Raw genomic sequence first — 23809 nt, 5'->3', positions numbered from 1 at the left:
TCCTGGCATCGGTCAGGCGGAGCGAGCCTTATTTACGGCTCCTTGGCACTTCTCCCTTCTTGTTGACAAAACCATGTGCTTTCTAGTGAGGGGAGAGGGGAGGGAGATCCCACACCCAGCAGCCACCGGCGAGGAGCTGGAAAGGACGAGGGGAGAGAAAAAGCAGGGTACCAGCAGTTGGGCGGGTGTCTTGAGGGAGCACTCCCATCTGGAAGGAAGGGAAGAAAGGCGAGGGCGAGCTATGAAGGAAGGAGGGTGGAAGGAAGGAAGGAATGGTAAAAGGGGCGATCAAGAGAGGAATGGGTGAATGAATGGACGGAGGGTGGGAAGGAAGGAAGGAAAGAGAGAAGGGACAGGAACAGAGGAAGGGTGCAAAGGAAGCAAGGAAAGGTGTGAAAGGGGAGAGTAAGAGAGGAAGGAGTGAAAGAAGGGAGTGAGGGAGGAAAGAAGGGAGGAAGGAGAAGGAAAGCAAGAAATGGAGGGAGGGAAGGAAAGAAAGAAAGAAAGAAAGAAAGGGGGAAGGGACAGGAACAGAGGAAGGAAGGAAGGAAACTTATGAAAGGGGAGAGTAAGAGAGGAAGGACTGAAGGAAGGGAGGGAGGGAAGAAGGTAGGAAGGAGAACGAAAAGAAGAAATAGAGGAAGGGAAGGTAAAAGAGAGAAAGAAAAAGAGAAAGAGAAAGAAAGAAACAGAATGAAAGAGAAATAAAAAGAGAGAGGGGGAATGAAAGAAATGGAAGGAGGGAATTAAGGACAGAAAGAAAGAGGAAGAAAGAAAGCAAGAGAAAGAAAAAAGAATGAAAGAGCAAGAGAGAAAGAGAGAAAGAAAGAAAAAGAAACAAAAGAAAGTAAGAAGGAAAGAAAGAGGAAAGAAAGAGAATGAAAGAGAAATAAAAAGAGAGGGGGAATGAAAGAAATGGAAAGAGGGAAGGAAGGAGAGAAAGAAAGAAAGCAAGATAAAGAAAAAAGAATGAAAGAGCAAGAGAGAAATAGAGAAAGAAAGAAAAAGAAACGAAAGAAATTGTGATTTTGACTATGCCGACTCCTTCCCTCCCCCGCTCCCCACAAACCACCTACCCCTCTACCGCAAGAGGGAAGCGCCCAAGGCACCGGGTTCTTCCCTTTCTCCATCGCCCACATCCTTGCCGCGGTGACTCACCAGGAGAAGGCTGGAGACCCACGCGGCTCCTCGGGGGGCCTTGCGGAAGGCGGCGGCGGAAGCCCCCATGGCCGGCGCTGGGTGCGAGGAAGGATGCTTTCTGTGTGGGCGAAGGCCGTTACAAAGCCATGGAGGCCGAGAGCTGAGAAGGGCGCGCCTTGCCCACCCTCGCCGGAAGAGCTGCCCATCTAGCAGTCCCGCTGCTCCATTGCCCGGCAGGGGATGATGGGCAAGGGACGCCTCGGGGAAGGAGGGCAGGGCGGGAAGGGAAGGAGGGGGCTGGCGGGGGTTTAGGAAAGGGGAGCCCGCCGGGCACGAGGGAACGCTGGCCACGCGGGGCTCCGGGGCCAGCCTTGCAGCTCCTCGGCGGGAGGAGCCGAAAACCACCGGGAGAGGACTGGGCTCAGCAGGAGAAGCGGCCAGCTTCCCATAGCGATGGGGAGCTTGGCTTCCGGAGGGCCGAGCTCCTTCCGCGGCTGCCATCGGGGCTCCCTGCCTATCTGCCGGCCTCCCTGCCTTCTTTCCTCGCGCGGGTGGGAAGAAGGTGCGGGTTGTGGTCGGAGAAGCTCCGCAGAGGCAGAGTTCGGGTTGGAGAGTTTTTGGTGGGCGCCGCCCCCCCCCCCCCATTATTCAATTTGGCCGGACCCGTAATGCCACTCCCAGTAGTACCGGTCTATCGGCGACCCTGTGTGTGTGTGTGTGTGTGTATGCTAGGCAGAGATGGGTTCCTTTTACCTTTTGCTACAAGTGTTCATCACAACGTTTTTGCATTCCTCCCTTTGCACAATTTTACTTCTGCTCATGGTCAAAGGGATGTTTCAGCTTGAAAGGCAGCTGAGGAGCTGGTCAGCTTTGTTTCAGATGAAGAAGTAAAGATCAGTATTAACCCAAAGATGGGTGGGAGAGTTTTTTCCACAGCACAGGACAAGGAAAAGCCATCCAAACTTGAAAAAATCGCTGAAAATGATGAAAAAAAATATGGTGTTACTCACAGACTAGCACAGACAGTACCAGAGCCATCATGCCAAAATTACATCATCAGCGGACTACTACCACACCAGACCAGACCAGTAGGAACCTACCCCAGCTACTAGGTTGTATTCCTCTTCACTCCCAAGATGGCCTGATATCCTTCTGGAGAAGGTGAGAGGACAATGGGTGGCAGGGACTTGCGAACCAATCTATTCACCAATGGGCTGAGCCCCAGCTGAGGGAAAGACTGCCATGGGGAGATTGGAAAGATAGGAGCTGCTCTTACCTTTGCTGTTGTGGCAGCACAGAGTTTATAGCCAGGGTAACCAGCAGCCCCAGGATCATTTTTGCTGGCCCACGTACTAACTCTACCCATTGTGGTTATTAGTCAATTTTTCACTGTGGTGTGCTACCGTTCTTCTGAGTCCTATTGTTGGGATTGGTGGGGAAGAGAGGAGGGGGAGCTGCAGTTCTTGCTCCATGCCTTTGGACTGGCTTAATTATAGCTGAATTCAGGTACAGCCAAGCACAGCCTTGCTTATACACTAATGTCTTGTCTGGAGCAGTTTAGCTGCTCCAGACAAGCCATTCTCCCCATCGCCGTGCCTCAACATACAGCCACCTCTTGTCTACCCCAATCCCTTTCACCTGGGGGCAGCACAGACAAACTGCAGGGAAGCAGTTGCAGGTGAGCCCACGTCTCCCAAAGCCATTACCATTGGAGCCGCAATAGGCAAGAGGCGAGCATGTCAGATGTATGTTCAGGCAAGGTGAAAGGGGAGTGGAATGGCTCTGACCCCATTCCACCACGCCAGCAAAGAAACACAGAAGTTTCAGCCCACCCACCCCATGAACAACCCCCCTATCTTTTGTATTCTGCTGCTGGAAGATACTCCCTGTAACCTAATGAAGAGCTGAAGTCATTCCACCAGTCTCCTGTCTCTTATTTATTCGATTTTTTTTAATGCCACCCTTCTCCTTAGACTCAGGGCGGCTTACAATATGTTACTAATAGCACTTTTTAATAACAGACGCAGCATACTATATGTTGAATTCTGTATTGGAACTCAACATATAGTATATACATAATAAAGTTGAAAAAAGGTGAACATTTTTTCAAATCTACAGATACCATGAGGCTGAGTGTGAAAAGGAATGACTGGGAGGGGAGAGGCCACGTGAGGCACCCCTTGATGTGAGTAACATTGAGTTGGCCAGAGCCATCCAGTCACATGACCATGAAGCCACTCTCATATAGTCACATGACCGTCAAGCAACTCCAACCCAGTTACATGACTGTCAAACCACTCTACCCAGTCACATGATTGTCAAGCCACTCCCAGCTGGTCACATGACCATCAAGCCATACCCACAAAATTAAGCCACACCCACAGAATGGTACTAAAAAAATGGAACCCATTCCTGAACAGATTTATTTATTGTTGATCACAGATTTACAATAATCTCTGCCTTCTCTTGGGAAACAGCAGCCATAGAGTAAAGGCTTGCTCTCAAATGTTTCTTTCCCTGAGCAGGCTTAAGATGAGATATTTTTAAAACAGCCATATCAGGGCCTTCTCTTCTACATCTACACCACACTAACCCACTATTCCAGCCAATTGTTAACACTCACTTTGTTTCTATCTCTGGTTCTGAATCATTTTGATGCAAATAATTTTTGTGCATTTAATGAGAGGGCAAAGAAAGCAACAGAATCTGCCAATCCTCCTTAATTTGTAACACTTTAGAGCTACAATATATGGCCAATACATTTCCCTGCCCTTGTTACCAAGCAAAAGAAGATTCAACACTGAGGAAGAACATACTTTTCTGCCACCTTAATAATTAAAATCTAACAGAACCATAGAGGCCCTTAGATTTACTGCACAGATAGCAATAGCACTTAGACTGCTTCACAGTGCTTTACAGCCTCCCCCCCCCCAAGCAGGAGTCAGCTTATTGCCCCCAGAAATGTGGGTCCTCATTTTAGCCAGCTCAGAAAGATGGAAGGCTGAGTCAACCTTGAGGTGTTTTTTTACATTCTGTGTATCAAGCAATCTATTGCATATACAGGTAGTCCTCAACTTACAACAATTCATTTAGTGACCTTTCAAAGTTATGACAGCATTGAAAAAAGTGACTTAGATAACATCAGTGTGAGCATTCATTTCTTGCAAATGAAACATTTGCAAGAAAACAGGCAAGCTCAGAGAGAACCAAGGACCCCACAAGTCAATCTTAAGCTACAAATATTCTCCTTTATTGAGTTACATTGAGCCACTTGACAACTGGCTAATGCTTATGATGGTTGTAGTGTCCTGGGGTCATCAAAGGCAACATGAGAAAGTTGGGGGAAAGATCAAAGGCAACATGAGAAAGTATTATTTTACTGAAAGAGTAGTAGATCCTTGGAACAAACTTCCAGCAGACGTGGTTGGTAAATCCACAGTAACCGAATTTAAACATGCCTGGGATAAACATATATCCATTGTAAGATAAAATACAGGAAATAGTAAAAGGGCAGACTAGATGGACCATGGGGTCTTTTTCTGCCGTCAGTCTTCTATGTTTCTATGTTTCTATGTTTCTATGTTTCTATGTCATGTGATTCTTTTTTGTGACCTTTTGACAAGCAAAGTCAATAGGGAGCCATATTCACTTAACAACCATGTTACTACTTTAACAACATCAGTGATTCACCTAATAAATGTCAGAACAGTTGTTAAGATGGGGGAAAACTCACTTAACAATTTTTACTTAACAATTTTTCCAAATTTGACAAATTTGGGCTCAGTTGTGGTTGTAAGTCACAGACTACCTGTTACTAAAACATTCATGTCTGTCTGTAATCTCCAGCTGGGTGAAACTGGAAGGTATAGGGCAACAATTATTGAACCAAGATGACTTAAATGTAATAGTATTCTTTGTACCTTGTAAAGAAGTTGGTGTATCATTGAAGAGGAGGCAAGTTTTAATGAAGCACTCCTCTTTTGTGATACAGTGTTTTCGGAAGGTAGCATGCAACAATTAGCCTCATTCCACAGAAATCCCAGGAAAGCTAATTAATTTTCTTCCTAATCTCTGAGTGATTGCAAATTCTTGCATAGTCAGTAAGGCCAACGACTTCCAATAATGTGCCTGTCCCTGGTCAAAAGAGTATACCTGTGAGTTTCCAACAGAGACCACTCACCAGGAATATTATTATTATTTTTCAACCTATCTGGGCTGGTGAGAAGGTAAACAATTTAGAAGCCACCTGTGACTGAGCTTTGCATTTTCATATATGTATACATCTGCTGTTCTGTTCGGGTCGTATGTGACCCGAAGCCAAGTTTGAGTCCCTGTAAAAAATTTTCCCTGCATATCTGAAACTTGAAATTTCATGACTTTTCATCATTTCAGGGGTTTTCTCTATGAGAATTTTTTTTGGGGGGTGGGGGGTTTCTTTCTTGCTGAAAACAAAAAAGTCACACTTGTTATGTTCCCGGGTCACCCTGACCCGGACCGAAAACTCTTCATTTGAAGTGCTTATGTTTGGTCAATTTGAATACTTTTTTCACTTGGAAAGTAGTCTGAACATTTCTGCACACAATGATATGAAAATTTAAATGAAAAAAGTAATTCTTATTGGTTTATTTTGTGGATAGAATGCATCCCCCCCCCCCGTTTTTGTGAAATATTTTTCAATTTATGGATAGCTTTGCTTGCAAAATGTGTTCAATTTTACTAAAGTTGGTGTGGGATTGTTAGTTTGAACATTTATGAATATAAGAAAAATATAAATGAACTGAAATAAATGTTTCTTATTGGTTGTTTACAATCATAAATAAGCCCCCCCCCCTGGCTGCTTGCAAACATTTTCACTTTATATTTACGCAGGCTTCAAATCTGAAATATTTTTAATATCTTAGGCATTCATTTACTCATTTTAACATGCCTGATCATCATAAAAATATTTGTGGGGGTGGGGAAAAAAATTTTCTGGGCAAAAAAAAAATCACGTTGACTCTGTTTCGGGTCATATAGACCTGGACCAAAATGATTTTTTTTTTAGGTACTTGAATTTGGTCTTTTTGAAAACTTTTTCCACTGGAAAACTAGTTTGAACATTTATGAACATAATGATATGAAAATTGAACTGAAAAAAGTGAGGCTTATGTTTTTATTTTGATCAAAAAGCCCCTCCCCCCATGCTTTCTGAATTTTTTGTCAATTTATATTTTTTTAGGCTACAAATCTCTAAGGAATATTCCCCAAAAAGTTTTGATATACTAAATTGAACAATCCTAAACATAAGAAAAATAGAAATGAACTGAAAAAAATTATTCTTATTGGTTTATTTTTTAATCTAAACCATATTAACTTATACTCGAGTATAAGCCTACTCGAGTATAAGCCTATTTGAATATAAGCATGGGGGCCCATTTATGAGCAAAATAAACCAATAAGGATCATTTTTTTCAGTTCAATTTTCATATCATTATGTTCAGAAATGTTCAAGCTACCAATCCCACACCAACTTTAGTAAAATAGAATGCATTTTGCAGGCAAAAGTATCAACAAACCTAAAAGAAATTCACAAAAATGGGGGGGAGGCACATTTATGTGCAAAATAAACCAATAAGGATTAATTTTTTCAGTTCAATTTTCATTCCATTGTGTGCAGAAATGTTCAAACTTGTTTCCAGGTGAAAAAAGCTTTCAAAAAGACCAAATATAAGTACCTAAAATGATCAATTTGCAGTACGGGTCAAATAGACCCGGGAACATAACATTAGGGAGTTTTTTCAAACAGAACAGCAGGGTTAAATAACAAACACACTGTGACCAAAAGTACTGAGGGACAAAAATTTTCTCATTCATTACAACTACATTTGTCCAGCTTGGTTTTGTTTAGGGATTGCTGTTTTAACAGTTTGTATCTTGGCTGCCGATCAGTTTCCGGTCACAATTTAAAGTGTTGGTCATGACCTTTAAAGCCCTACATGGCATTGGACCAGAGTACCTCTGGAACCGCCTGCTACCGCACGAATCCCAACGGCCAATAAAGTCCCACAGAGTTGGCCTTCTCCGGATCCCGTTGACTAAACAATGTCGTCTGGCGGGCCCCAGGGGAAGAGCCTTCTCTGTGGCGGCTCCGGCCCTCTGGAATCAACTCCCCCCAGAGATTAGAACTGCCCCCACCCTCCTTGTCTTTCATAAACTACTTAAGACCCACCTATACCGCCAGGTATGGGGGATTTGAGACATCTTCCCCCAGGCTCATTATTATTTATGTTTGGTATGTATGTGCTGTTTGGTTTTAATTATGATAGGGTTTTTAGTTATTTTTTAATAGTAGATTTGTGCCATTGTAATATTGTTTTTATCGTTGTTGTATGCCGCCCCGAGAGGGGCGGCATACAAATCTAATAAATTGAATTGAATTGAATTGAATCTTAGCTACCAAAAGGAACCGTTCCAAGAATGAATTCAATATGGTTATACTTATTTTATATATTTACACAGCCACCACTTAATCAATCAACCCATTAGTTGAATTAAAGTAACAGCTAAACATCACAAAATATATAGATAGATAAAACAGATACAGTAATACCTCGTCTTACGAACTTAATTGGTGCCAGGAGGAGGTTTGTAAGGTGAAAAGTTTGTAAGACGAAACAATGTTTCCCATAGGAATCAATGGAAAAGCTATTAATGCGTGCAAGCCCCAAATTCACCCCTTTTGCCTCATTACCGCTGGCATTCGGATTTTGTTCGGAGGTGGGTGGAGGGGGAGAGACAGGGGGAGACAGTGCAGGCTGCCCGGAGGGACCCTCATGGGTGGATTAACCGAAAAGTCAACAGTTACTGTCCGGCTTGCAATGACTGGAAGGGAAGGGAGGGAAACGCACGGGCGGTTTGTACGGGCGTCTTCTCTGATTTTTTGTGTCTGGGAGGCCCCACTGGGGTTCTAGGATCATCTTGTGGGAGTCCGGTAGCGGTTGGGGAAAGGTTGGGGAAGCCCTTGCCGGATTAGCGCTGCGCCGCCACCCCTATCTGTAAGTTCAGGCAGAAACCTTTCTCTCTCTCTCCTCCCTCCCTCCCTCCTTTCCCCTCTCCCTCCTGGCCTCCCTCCTCCTCCTGTATTCCGCCTCCCTCCCAGCCTCCGGGCCACATTCGCCTTCCTCCGCCACCACCGGCACCCAGCTCCTCCTCCTCTTCTTGCTTCTTTAGAAGATGACAGCCGGCGGCGCGGAGGCTGGGGATGGTGTGCGTGTGTGGAAAGGGTCAGCGGGAGAACTGGGGGGAGCCGTGGCCACTGCCCCGTGGAAGGGACCCGGCTGGGAAGCTCCCAAAGGTGTGGGCTGGGGTCTTTCCGGGAGAGCAAGCAGCCCGAAGCCGAAAGAAACGCGTGGAGGCTTGTAAACAAAAGGCAGAACTTTCGGCTTCTGGGTGGATGGGAGGAGCTACAGCCCAGCGGCGTTTTACATTGATTCCTCCGGCCGCTTAACTCCTCCCATCCACCCAGAAGCTGCAAGTTCTGCCTTTTATTTACCAGCGTTTCTTTCAGCTTTGGGAGAAACTAAGCAGCACGGAGATTTTGCCAGCCCAGCCACTTAACTCCTCCCATCCACCCAGAAGCTGAAAGTTCTGCCTTAGGTGCCTCTTCCACACACCCTCGCCGCCCCCAGCCTCTGCACCGCTGCCCGACTGTCAACTTGTAAAGAAGTGAGAAGACAAGGAGGAGCTGGGTGCCGATGGCGGCGGAGGAAGGCGAATGCTACCCGAAGGCTGGGAGGGAGGCGGAATACAGGAGGAGGAGGAGGAATAGGAGGGAGGCAGGGAGGAAATTCCGGAAATGACAGTCACAAGGCAGGGAAATCCCTGCTGCAGTAAGAGAGCACAAGGTAGAGCGCATGCGCAGTAGGAGAGCCCACGCCCCCGGCTCGGGTTCGTAAGGTGAAAATGGTTCTTAAGACAAGGCAAACAAATCATGAACCCCGGGTTCGTATCACGAAATGTTCGTAAGACGAGGGGTTCGTATCATGAGGTACCACTGTATATAAAAATAATCCAACATGGGCATATTAATTGTACATACCTTGTATCCTACCTCTTCCGTGCAAACTCTGACAGGCTTACATTAAGTAAAAGAAATAAACAATAATAAGCATATAATATGAAATTAATATAAATAAGAGAAAATCCTATTACACTTATTTCCCATATTAAAAATGAAATATTTTCATTTCATTTCATTTATTGGATTTATATGCCGCCCCTCTCCGAAAACTTTAATATGGAAAATTTAAGCTACATTTACTTGGCATTTTAAAAATTAAAGTATGAGACTATAAGGAGTCTTATGACCATAACTGATTTCAAAATTTCCATTACTAAACAAATAAATGTTAAGTGAGTTTTGTCCCATTTTTGGCCACAGTTGTTAAATGAATCCCTACAGTTGTAAAGTGAATCCTGCGGTTGTTAAACAGACATTGACTTCTGTTTGCTTTGCTCTTTGGCCTGGAATTACATGTAGGTGAAAAGAGATTCATTTCTCCCATCTTCAGGCACTTGCATACTCCTTTGTTAAGACTTAAAATTGGCTGTTGGAGAGTATGGCACAATTACCCAGCTGCCTAGGTATAGCTCAATGGCCAATAAGAACACACAGAGGAGGTCACTTGTCATTGCCAGAGTGCAATCTGCAGCTACAGTCCCCTAATGCAATCTCTTAAAGAAACAGCTCCTAATCTCGATTAAATATCCCGTTAGTCTGTCAGCACAAGTAACTCTCACCAACCTCCACTATCCTTGCCCTCTTGGTGCGGTAGCAAAAGAGGGTATGAAAATGGGAAGTCCCCGGCCATTGCCACTGTTCTCCACTTTGCCCACCTTCTTGCTTGCCTGCCCACCCAGATCTCCTTCCAGCCACCTGTGGCAAGTTGCCCCCATGGCACAGTTAGCTATGTGCAGTTGTCCTATGGTAACTTGGTGGTGGTGACTTGGCAGTGGCGAACTGACAGCTGTGGATTGAGACCAAGTTGGCAGAGATTACCATAACTATTTGTTTTGTTTGTCCATCAGATGAAAAGTGACATTTAGTACCAGATATGTATTTTAGGGAAAGCTATGTAGGAAAAGATAGATGGATGGATGGAGACAGACAGACAGACAGATAGACATGTTGGCTATTCTTAATGACTTTTTAGAAAATAGGTTATCAGAATGATGAATACACAATTCTTTTATTCCTTTGGAACCACTCATCTTATCTCTCCAGTCTTATATCATTTGTAAGAAGGATACAATTCAGGAAAAAAATTTAAATGCCAGAAGAGGTGTGCCTAATCAGAAAAAAAACACAACAAGGAAAAACAAGATAGTGTTCCTACCTTTGAAGCAACCCATACTTCATCCTAAGTATTACAGATGACTTCCTCCCTTCTTTCCATAATCCATGCCAAAATATCTTTTCACAACTGCTATTGGATAGTTCAGATATTTTGTGTGAGTGTAAGAGGGTGAAGATGGACCCCAATGATTCCCAGAGTATATGCTTTATACTCTGTGGATCACTGGTGGTCCGTGAGAAAATTTTTGTGGTCTGCAGAAAAATTTGCATTTTTTATATTGTACTAAATTAGAGGTCCTCAAACCGGATAAATGCAATGAATGTTTGTGTTGCTGCAGAGCTCTCTCTCCCCTTCTGGGTCTTTTTGTGTGGGTCAGAGAGGGAAGAGCAGAAATTCTGACTTGGGGTCTGCTTAAGCATCCTAGTGTGGGGCTTTGGGTGAGGGCTGGAGGGAAATGTCACTGGTGGCAAAAAGCTGGAGGGCCTCATTCAAGTGGGACTGCGTCATGACCTGAAATTGGCTAAAACATCTCTGCCCACTGAGCCTCCAGGCCTTGCACTCCTGCAGTCTTTCCTCTACTTGGATAACCTATGCTCATAGTCCTCAGTGAGGTGCTTCTGCTGAGCCTCCATCTTGGTCAGATCCTATTTCAACTGAGCCAGCTGTTTTGCCAACTTTTTCTCATGGTGGCTTCTAAACTCCAACAACTGCTTCCTGTTGGGGCCCTAACAACTCCGGGCAGGCAGGCGAGGAGATGCTGGGAGAGAGGGGCGAGTGCAGGCCATCCAGGTGCCCTTTGATGTGAGTGACATCAAGCTGGCCACACCCACCCAGTCACATGACCACCTAGCCACGCCCATCCAGCTGATCATTAGGCAAATCACATTAGTGGTCCATGGGATTTAAAATTATGAATTTAGTGGTCCCTGAGGTCCAAAGTGTTTGTGATCTCTGCTTTATGCCATTGGTGATGTTTTAGTTTGGCAAGATTCCGTCTATAGGGGAGGAACAGTAAAGAAATGCACTTGGAAGACTCACATTGTCTTTCTTGGTTTTTGAAGCCTGGCAGAAATCACATTACAGCACGTTGAGTCTCATCTCACATGGCTTTCTGGCGTCAATCATCCAAGTGGGGAGTGGATGTCTCTCTAAGATTCCACAGCATCAATTTGTTAAGTGGGTTTGAGCAGCATCAATTTGTTAAGTGAGTTTGAGCATCTCAGCAACCTCTTTGCTACTGGCTTTCTATGTTGAACCGCAGAATGAATGCGGCCTCTTGCTCCAGAGGCCTACTATGATTGATGATTATAGCAAAAGCTGCCAGAGAGGCTCAGGAGATTCTTCCATCTCATCTTCCAGGATAGGTCATCCATCAGAACTACTAAAGTAGTTTTTCCACAGCCTGAATGAGGGAATCCCCTTTCTTCAATTGGCATTGAGAGTTATGTGATTAATGCATGACCAGAGTTCAGAACCAAGGTGTTCAAGAGATGGCCATGATAACCAGTGATGTCGCTTCCTCACATTGCATATTAGGTATTCTCCAGGGCCATCTTCTGCTTTACTTTCAAAGGATAATTATTTCAGGTTATTATTCCTCCATGTCATTATAATGCAAGGGACTTCACTCAAAACTGCTGATTTGCAAACTTGGAAAGTCACCGCTCCAGGAAACTGTATTATTATTTTTATAGGCACACTCCCAATTGATACATAATTTCAAAATGGCTGATTGCACCATTTAAATGAATAATTGTTAGCATCAGAACTCTAACCAGCTGCCAGGCTGCCACTGCTTATCAATCCATGTTAATGTTTCCCATACCAAGCTGCTTTTCTAAACCCCCTGCCCACACTGTAAGCTATGCAAAACATATACTTTGCTTGTTGGTATGGGAACATCTTTTAGAACATGCCGTATATTTTGCAAAGTTTACATACGGCTGTGGAGTTTTCTAATTAAAAACTCAAAAAGATTATTTTGGTTTATATCTGTGCTGTGAAAGCATAGTTACGAAAGTAACAATAATTTCTTACCAAAGTCAGTGGTGAAATCAGCCCCATGATTCAATCAACTCCACTGTCATTGCTATCATTACTAGATCCCAGTCAACCCTACATATTCCAATTTTTTTTAAAAATGCAAAGAGATTACAAAGTTTGTGAAATTTCAGAGGTTACTCTCTAGGTTCTCACAAATGTATAGTTTTTATTAATATTTTTATCTGCTTAGTTTTAATGTTTTAATATTATTATTATTATTATTATTATTATTATTATTATTATTATTATTATTATTTAGAACTTGTAAGCTGCCCAGAGTCAGCTTGTGGGGAGGATGGGTGGCATAAAAATGTAATCAATAAAATAAAATGTAATAAATTTAAAAACACCCACTTAATTAGAAAGACAGAATTTGACAATAAGTATTTGGTTTTGTCTGTCTGTCTGTATGTGTATGTAATAATAATAATAACAACAGAGTTGGAAGGGACTTTGGAGGTCTTCCAGTCCAACCCCCTGATTCTGACCCCTTCACAACTTCTGGAGGCAAGCAGTTCCCTGAATTAATTGTTCTAACTATCAGGAAATTTCTCGTTAGTTCTAAGTTACTTCTCTCCTTGTTTAGTTTCCACCCATTGCTTCTTGTTTTACCCTCAGGTGTTTTGGAGAATAGATTGACTCCTTCTTTGTGGCAACCCCTGAGATATTGGAACACTGCTATCATGTTTCCCCGATCCTTCTTTTCATTAGACATATTCTGTTCCTGCAACCATTCTTCATATGTTTTAGCCTCCAGTCCTCTAATCAATTTTGTTGCTCCTCTCTGCACTTTTTCTAGATTCTTAACATGCTTTTTGCATTGTGGTGACCAAAACTGAATGCAGTATTCCAAGTGTGGCCTTACCAGGACCTTATAAAGTGGCATTGACACTTCACGTGACCTTGATTCTACCCCTCTGTTAATGCAGTCTAGAACTGTGTTGGATTTTTAGTGGCTGCTGCACACTGCTGGCTCATATTTATATGGTTGTCCACTAGGACTCCAAGATCCCTCTCACAGTTACTATTATTGAGCAATGTACCATAGTTACTGTACGTCTGCATTTTGTTTTCATTGCCTAAATGTAGAACCTTACTTTATTCACCATTGAATTTCATTTTGTTAAATATCGCCCATTGTTCAAGTTTGTCAAGATTCTTCTATATTTTGCACCTATCTTCTGAAGTGTTGGCCATTCCTACCAGTTTGGTGTTATCTGCAAATTTGATGAGTTCCCCATCTATCCACTCATCCAAGTCATTGGTGAAAATGTTGAAGAGTACTGGGCCTAAAACAGAGCCTTGGGGTACTCCATTGCACACATCACTCCATGTAGATGTAGTTCCATTGAGCACTACACATTGAGTGTGGTTGGTTAACCAGTTTTGAATCCATCTGGTGGTATTGCTGTCCATCCCACATTTTTCTACTTTATTTAGTAGTAGGTTATGGTCTACTTGGTCAAAAGCCTTATTGAAGTTCAAGTAAACCACATCAACAGCATTCCTCTGGTCCACTAATTTTGTCACTTTGTCAAAGAATGCAATAAGATTGGTCTGGCATGATCTGTTTTTGACAAACCCATCTTGGCTTTTGGTTATTACTTTGTTTGCTTCTAGGTGTTCATTGATTTGTTACTTGATTATCCTTTCAAAAATTTTCCCTAATATTGATGTCAAGCTGATAATAATAATAATTTAATAATAATTTAATAATAATTTGATAATAATTTATTAGATTTGTATACCGTCTCTCTCCATAGACTCGGGGTGGCTCACAACAATAATAAAAATAATATACAGTGTAACAAATCTAATAATTGAAAGAAAGCATCTAAAAACCCATTATTTAAAAAACCATACAACACAAGCATACATACATAACACTCTGTAAGCCTGGGGGAGGTGTCTCAATTCCCCCACACCTGGCAATATAGGTGGGTTTTCAGCAATTTATGAAAGACAAGGAGGGTGGGAGCAATTCTGAACTCTGGGGGGAGTTGATTCCAGAGGGTTGGGACCACCACAGAGAAGGCTCTTCCCATGGAGCCTGCCATTGTTTAGTTGACAGGACCCAGAAAAGGCCAGCTCTGTGGGACCTTATCGGCTGCTGGAATTCATGCAGCAGAAGATGGTCCCGGAGGTATTCTGGTCCAATGCCATGTAGGGCTTTATAGTCATTTCCAACACTTTGAATTGTGACCGGAAACTGATCGGCAGCCAATGCAAACCACAGAGTGTTGAAGAAACATGGGCGAACCTAGGTAACCCAAAAATAGCTCTTGCAGCCGCATTTCTGCACGATCTGAAGTTTCCAAACACTTTTCAAAGGTAGCCCCATGTAGAGAACGTTGCAGTAGTCAAACCTCGAGGTGATGAGGGCATGAGCAACTGTGAGCAATGACTCCTTGTCCAAATAGTGCTGCAACTGGTGCACCAGGTGAACCTGTGCAAACGCCCTCCTTGCCATAGCTGAAATATGTTGTTCCAATGTTAGCTGGGGATCAAAGAGGACGCCCAAGTTGTGAACCCTCTCTGAAGGGGTCAGTAATTCCCCCCCCCCCAGGTGATGGATGGACAGATGGAATTGTCCTTGGAAGGCAAAACCCCACAGCCACTCCATCTTGTTGGGGTTGAGTTTGAGCTTTTTTATATCCATCCAGACCCCAACAGCCTCCAGGCACTGGCACATCACTTCAACCACTTCGCTGACTGGACATGGGGTGGAGATGTATAACTGGGTATCATCAGCATACTGATGATACCTCACCCCATGCCCTTGGATGATCTCACCCAGAGGTTTCATGTAGATATTAAATAGCAGAGGGGAGAGGACCGACCCATGAGGCACTCCACAACCTAGAATCAGACATAACTGGATACTTAAACCGTTATCTTTTTGCTTCAAAATAGAAACAAAAAACCTCACTGGTTTGGAAGCACACAGTCACAACAGCACTAGGGATTTCAGCAACATACAATCCACTGTGAAGTATTCTGCTAAAAGTATTCCAAAAAGCCAAATCTTGACAAAGAAAATACATATATGTTCATATATATAAGTATATATGTTCATCTACTTCCTGATTAGTCCCATGCAAATTGTAATTGCATCATAACTGGTTTCCAATAGGTGTCAGCCAAGTTCTGTTTAAGTCATCTTTCAATTCCTTGTAAAGCCAGAGGAATTTTATTTTGGTCCTGGGCCTTAAATAGATATTTTGAAAAGTGTGTAGCTATATCCGTGGGACAATGTGAACAACAAATATATATTAAAAAATAGATGTAAGTTAATGCTCGGGGAAACATTCATGGGTGAGGATTTTGTTTCCTTTGTTTTCCAAGGATGAATTTAAACTGGCAAATTCCTTCATAAATGGAACTGAAATAGCTTGAGATTAATGCAAACGTGTGAGAAGCAGAACTGTCAGATTTATCTACTTCAAGGTAGGGAAGGGATGGGGAGAATGACAGAATATGCTGAAACTGAAAGGAGAAGCCTAGATATTCCCAATTACAATGGTACCTCATCTTATGAACGCCTCTTCTAACGAACTTTTCGAGATACGAACCCGGTGTTTAAGATTTTTTTGCCTCTTCTTCCGAACTATTTTCACCTTACGAACCCAAGCCACTGCTGCTGGGATGAAGGGGTTTCTTTTTTTTCCATTGGAGGGGGAAAGACTTTGCATTAACAAAAGTAGGAGAACAGCGTGCTTGCAGAGGCACTGAAAGGGTGTCTTTTGAAGAAAGAAAAGGGAGGGGCACCCCCCTTGCCTTTCTTCCTTCCCACTCACCCTTTAGCCTAGCCTTGCTTCTTCCACCCGCCCCCTTTAGCTGCTCTTCCCTGCCCTCTGTTCACCTCCCTTCTAAAGTTTGGGATTTTCCTGAAGGATTTGCACGCATTATTTGCTTTTACATTGATTCCTATGGGAAACATTGTTTCGTCTTACGAACTTTTCACCTTACGAACCTCCTCTTGGAACCAATTAAGTTCGTATCATGAGGTACCGCTGTATTTGAATATTCTTTTCCATGTCTTAACAATAGCAGACATCCTAGATTTCATTTTTATGCGTTGATCATTAAACTGATAAAATGATCTTATTCAGTAATAATAATTTTAATTACAATCATCCAATAGATTTGTAAGACTGAATCTAAATTGACAGATTCAGGTAGCTTATGTGGTAGGGTTTGTTTTCTGCCTTCTCCCTAGAAATTACTACTTCTTTCATAATTTGCTCCAGTGAGGGAAGAATTTCCTTTAAATCCATATCCTAGTTTAATAAATCAGGAACAATTGACTATTTTTATATGAGGTGTCTAAAAAAACATTGCATTTGTCTCATCTTTGGCTTTCGCAGAGGCAGATAGAAACAATCATTAATAGTGGTAAAGTCATGTTTTCTCCCTTCTCTCAACCGGGTCTTTGCTGTGGATACAACCAATCAATTTTCATTGATGACTGGTTGATCACCCAATCAGGATCTGAGAACTGTCCAGCCTCTATTGACTACCTGCAGCTGCAACAGGTAGAATTTTCTTCATTGGTCAGTGAACACTGGCCTCAATGACCAGTTCAGTTTGTATGCAGGAGAAGCCAGCTATGGATTTACATGGGCTTCTTATAAGCCTGGCTTTAGTGCTCTTTTGAAAGACAAGAGTGCTGATCTTGTGTTGATCAGTTTGAACTAGCAAAAGAGAGACATCCTGGATCCAGCCAGAACCAGTTGTCAATTACTGTATACAAAAAAAGAAACATGCAAATATCAGCGGAACAATTTTTCATTCTCCCGTGTAAAAGGATCCAAGAGAGAGAAGCACAGTTTGTCCAATGCATTGAAGCAAGAAAGGATGAGTTTTCTAAGGAATTAAGCAATCCCATTTAAGGTAATAGGGAAAATTCTGGGCTGTGTCAGCCTTGCAAGGTAGTCCAGACAAGAAGCACATCTAGAAGTACTAGTTCTACTTTATTATAAGGTTACATATTTCATAACTGAAAATATAGTTATTCCCCATTGCCTTGGGAAGTAGCCCAAGAAACTGAAGAGGGGTCCTTCTGAGATGTTTGCCACACACACAATTCTTCTATGGGCTGCCACTTATCCAACCATTGCCCTGCCTGCAGCCCTTCCCCCAAGATCATTCTCACATTTCATTACAAGTTGTCAGTAGCAGTGGAGAACAAGGAAGCTGACTGGTGAATTCTGATGTGGCCATTAGCTACATCACCTGTGTTCATCTGGGTGGGGTATTTTGCAACACATTTGAAAGGCTGGGCGCTCTTGGCACTGGGCAAACATTTGTGTTGGTGCCAATAACACGGTACCCGACTTCTTGGTTTACTGGGCAGTCTCGCGCTGCTGTGAGATAAGTCTAAAGGTGAATTCTCAAAATAAGTCTAAAGCTCAATTGTCGTCAGTGTAATATAATTCTTGGGTAAATAAATGCATCAAATCCACTTTGTTCTTTTGCACTCTTTGGAGTACAAAGGTGTTTAGGTGGAGGTGACCAGCTTTAGAAGCAGCATGGCTGATGACTGTCCAGCTATAAATTGTCATTGGGTGGAGCAAGGTAGTTATTGGTTAATACTTCTTGAGAAGTAGCTTTGCTTGTATTGACCAGAACAAAAGGGACTTTCCTAAAACAGGGGCAGAGTATGGGGTGGGGAAGAGGATGTTGTTGTTGTTTTCTGTCTTTCCCTTGATAAATGTCCGGCCTCAGAATAAACAGTGAAGAATCGAACTTGTTGTTGGCTGCACGATTAATAAGCAAAGTTAGACTCATTAGTGCCAGGTCTTTCTGTAGGGACGAGGGCCATGTGAAAATGTGTGTGTATGCGTGTGTGTGTAGAAAAGTCCCTGTCCTAAGTGGGCCCCTTGCTCCTGTATGATTTCACCTAGTTCGCATAGCCAGAACGATCTAAGGTACTTTTCTCTGGCTTGTATATGATCTCATCTGGGTTGCAATAACAGGATGCTCATTAAGGTGGATCGGGGGAGATTGAAGGGGGGAATTCACCAATGAAAATGCTGTTGCTCTCTTCTACTTTTTGCTACTTGGAAAAACTGTATATAAGCAAGTAAGCAATAAACACTGTGAAGGTAGTCAGACATCTTCGCACCCTGGCATGATTTGTCTCTAATTCCATCACTTTCCATACCTGACACCACTTCCAAGCAATTTTTATCTTTCCTGCAAAGTCAAGCATAACTCAGCTAATAGTATAACAATGGGGAGGGTTAAAAAAAAATCAAAATGGTACCAGCTATCATCCAACCAATTTGTGGCCCTTTTGTATGTGTTTTGCAGATAGCAAATATTAAAACAAAGGCAGGGAATGCAAGTGATGGCCACTATCTTGGCTTTTTAATTATGGCTTGGAATGCTTCTAAGCTCAAATAGATATTGGCCAAAGTAAACATTTAAAGCTGCTGCTTATACTGCACCACATCCATTAAGGACAGAGTTTTATTTTCATCATTAGCGCTCCTAGGACCCTCTGCTTAAGGCAGTACCTGGTTTCTCATTCTGGAGTGGGGGGAAAAAGGTTATTAGCTACTGTGAGAAACAAGTCTTGAGCTAAAATGGACCTTGGCCTTATTCAGCAAAACTATCTTTATGCTATTATCTATTCATTTATTCCCTTCCTTCAGATCATGGAGCACTCTCCTTTGTAGCCCCCCCCCCTTCATTTTCTGCTGAAATGCTTTTAAAGTTTTCATTCTGTGCTTCTCTCTCTCTCTCTCTCTCTCTGTGTGTGTGTGATGTTGCTTAAAACACCTCTTAAACTTGCATGCTGCTCAGAAAGTCCAGAAATTGCAGTATTGAAAATAAATTAACTCAATAAAACTTACAACCTATTGTCACAAACAAGAAGATGCATTTTCTCTTCCAAAATCCAATAATGCTTGCTAGCTGAACTTGCTCCTCAGATGTTACTTGACATTCTTTTCAAAGAGTCAAACCATCTGTGTTCAAAGAAACCTTTGCATTTTTCATTCTTTTTAACCTGGGTGTTTTATACACAATGCAGGGGTGAAATCCAGCAGGTTCTAACAGGTTCTGGAGAACTGGTAGTGGAAATTTTGAGAAGTTCGGAGAACTGGCAAATACCTAGCTCCAGAGTGGGGAGGGAATGGAGATTTTGCAGTATCCTACCCCTGCCATGCCTCCCAAACCATGCCCACAAAGCCACATCACACTCACCAAGCCAATAAGTAAGTAAGTAAGTAAGTAAGTAAGTAAGTAAGTAAGTAAGTAAGTAAGTAAGTAAGTAAGTAAGTAAGTAAGTAAGTAAGTAAATAGAAAGATAGATAGATAGATAGATAGATAGATAGATAGATAGATAGATAGATAGATAGATAGATAAAAATAGGTAGATAGGTAGGTAGGTAGGTGGGTGGGTGGGTGGGTGAGTGAGTGAGTGAGTGAGTGAGTGAGTAAAGGTAGGACTCATATCACCTGACTTCATGCTAATTTTGACTCCCACACCCTTGCAGGTACTATGTCAAGATTTTCTGATAGAGAATAGAGTTTGAATTTCCAAAATCATATTCCTGCACTGTGCCTAACCATGAAGTCATAATGAAATGTAAAAAAACCCAAAAACCTTTCTGAGTTTTCTCAATATACCTTGGTGAGATTTATAATATAAAGGTCATAAAGACCCTGTCAAGTATAGCAGATGCAGGCAACATCAATCCCCTGAAATGCTCTCAAACCTCGTCCTTTCTACCCCATAGCAAACAAAGCAACAAAGGAAGAAGTATTCTTTTTTAAACATTATTTTTAGTAGATTGCAGTAGATTTCTTTTTTTCATTTGTAATAATGAGTGTTTAACGATTTGGATGCATTTCTTGTTTTATGGAAAGAGTGTACCAGGGTTCTAACTTACTTTGCTGCCATTTCGCTTCTACATGCACCGGACGACCTGTCCCGTGAACGCACCTTGTTATACGCGCACTTTACACGCACACTTGCACAGTGCTGAATTATTATTTTTTTATAGTCAAAAACAAGATGGCAGCCACATGCACAATGCCAGAAACTTGGCCTCTGCACATGCTTAAAATAAATAAAAAATAAGATAATTTTTTTAAAAATTAAAAATCCATTAAAAGATTACCGTGCCCACGGACTGGTACCAGCAAGTCACTAATAATTCAGGTGAACTGATCGAAACCAGGAGGAACCCACCCCTGGGCTGTACCCAATGAGGCACATCCGTGTCTGTCATTATGTAATTATGTAATTCCTGGTTCTCGTGGACCTGTATCACTTCAGGGTTCTTTTGTCGGAGAAGAAGTGGCAGAACCTGGGATCATACTTAAAAGAGGAATCTGCCTAGAATCCCTACTTAGTCACATTGGACTAAGTCCAATCTTCCTTGAATGCTATGGACCCTTAACAGCAGATGCTGTTAAGCTGGTAAGATTCCTGCACTTTCGCTCTTTAGCAATAAACCTGTTTAATTGGACTTTCAAATGTTGACCTGATATCTTCCCCAAAAACTCCAGGCTATAGGAAAAATAGCAAATTAATAAAAATTTTAAATATTTGAAACACACCAAGTCAACTCTATTTCAGAATGTGGCCTATGCTTGTGAGGGATTCCCAAGAGCCTAGTGGAGTTTGGAAAATGATAGACATAGGAAAATTCTAAATGCAAGTAAAATGAAATTACAGCAAACACTATTTTTCTTTCCCAGTGTGCCTTTTGTTACATCATCAGTAACAGCCAAAATGCCAGAATTGGTTACTCTAGGAGGTTGGGAGATTTCCTACAACCTGATTGGTTGGGACTGTTGAAAGAGTATATATGGGTTTTAAATCTCTTTTTTTAACTCTATTGGATTTGTATTTTACGTGTTGTATTGTTGTTGCTGTGAGCCACCCTGAGTCTTCGGAGAGGGGCGGCATACAAATCTAATAAATCTTAATCTTAATATAAAAGGGTTTTGAGCTAGCTGGGCGTTCCTTGTACATGGTTTATTTGCTTGTCATTGTGTATTGCTTTTACTAGGTGTTAATAAACCCAGTTTGTTTTATAATTCGAGCCTATTTAACATCTTTGGATACACTGAAAGTGGGGTCTGGAGGTAGGGAAGGTGTGGTTGCTGTACCTGCTTCACACAGTGCTCTTTTTCAAAGCATTCAACCTAACTTTAATTTTAAAGGATGCTAGCATAAGATATAATAAGCTTATGCAGTTGCACTAGTATTCTAGAGTTCAAGGGCAGTTTTTATCTTCCTTGCTATTTCTGTTCCTTGGGAGTAAAGATTGACTTAGATGTTAGATGTCTCTTTTAAGGCAATCATCCTCTGTCCCAAGCTAATGAGCATAGCTGAACATATGCTCTATCTGCATTAAAGCCATGAATATAAGATGGCAACAATAATCATATTTTTTTCTTGTCCATCTTCCCCCAGTTTACTAAACTGAACTTGTTCCATGCATCTTCTTGTGGATTTCCAGTACAGTACTTCCAGCATTATGTTGAATCCTGGAAGATACATGGATCAAGTCCAGACTTCAATTATCCTTGCTGTTTTTCTTCCATTGGGAATGTTCCTAACTTGATAATTATCTTCCTTGCTAACAAAGTGACCAGACAAGGCAAATAGGTTTCTATCACCTCCGTGATTCTTTCAAACTATAATGAAATTAAATGAAAATGGGATGACATCGTTTTCTCTTTTGCCACAGATTACATTTATTTTTTTAATTTTTTTATTTTTTTTATTTTTTATTTGTTTATTTTTATTTGTTTATTTTTTATTTTTATTTTTATTTGTGTATTTGTGTATTTGTGTATTTGTGTATTTGTGTATTTGTGTATTTGTGTATTTGTTTATTTGTTTATTTGTTTATTTGTTTATTTGTTTATTTGTTTATTTGTTTATTTGTTTATTTGTTTATTTGTTTATTTGTTTATTTGTTTATTTGTTTATTTGTTTATTTGTTTATTTGTTTATTTGTTTATTTGTTTATTTGTTTATTTGTTTATTTGTTTATTTGTTTATTTGTTTATTTGTTTATTTGTTTATTTGTTTATTTGTTTATTTGTTTATTTGTTTATTTGTTTATTTGTTTATTTGTTTACTTACTTACTTACTTACTTACTTACTTACTTACTTACTTACTTACTTACTTACTTACTTATTTATTTATTTATTTATTTATAAATAAATTCATTCATTCATTCATTCATTCATTCATTCATTCATTCATTCATTCATTCATTCATTTATATGCCGCCCCTCTCTGAGGACTCTGGACGGCTCACAACATATAATCCACAATATACAAAATCTTGAATCCAATTAATTAATTAAGAGTCTAAACCCCCCCCCCCAAAAAAAAAACCATGAAAAACAATCATTCCATTCCCTCGACATTCTCTCAACACATTTATTAATAATGGTGTTATTTATTTATTTATATTATTTATTTATTAGATTTCTATGGTGTCCTTCTCTGCAGATTCAGGGCGGTTCACAACAGAAATAAATACAAAAACATATAAGAAATCTAACTTAAAATATACACTAAAACCCCAATTCTTAAAACCTGTCATCCACATTTCATTCCATCACACATTCTACATTCAGTCGTCAGCCAGGTCTAGATGTTAAAACTCAATGGCCTCAAGCCTGTTAGCAAAGGTAGGTTTTTAGTATCTTGCGGAAGGCCAGGAGGGTGGGGGCAGTGCGGATCTCTGGGGGGAATTGCTTCCAGAGGGCCGGGGCCATCACAGAGAAGACTCTTCCCCTAGGTGCTGCCAGATGACATTGCCTGGCTGACAGGACCCGGAGAAGGCCGACTCTGTGGGCCCTAATTGGCCACTGACATACATGAGGCAGAAGATGGTTATGTTTTTATTAGAGCATCTATGTGGCTGGGGGAGGGGTGGCATGAAAATAATGAGAAGTCACTTTCAGATATTGATGACAATCAGACAGAGGTAGACAGACATACAAATAAATAATGAGAGAGAAAGAGAGAGGGAGGAAGGGACAGATAGACAGACAGACATATCTAAATATACTTGATAAAGAATCTACTCTATTAAAATTAAAAGCTTAAGCATTTATTTTGTGCAGTTGTAGTCAGAAGTAAAGTTTTCCATCAAAGAGTGTTTAATAAATGTTTTCTGCAACTGCACCAGTGGTGGTTTGCTTCTGGTTTGGCCCGGTTCTGTGAACCAATAGCATTGGTGATGGAAGGCTCCACCCACTTGCCTGGGATGCTTCTGTGCAGAAGCTTTGTGTGCACGCAAAATGA

The sequence above is a fragment of the Erythrolamprus reginae genome, chromosome 2 (assembly GCF_031021105.1).
Source record: "Erythrolamprus reginae isolate rEryReg1 chromosome 2, rEryReg1.hap1, whole genome shotgun sequence".
Classification (NCBI taxonomy): Eukaryota; Metazoa; Chordata; class Lepidosauria; order Squamata; family Dipsadidae; genus Erythrolamprus; species Erythrolamprus reginae.
Note: the sequence above shows the minus strand (reverse complement) of the source record.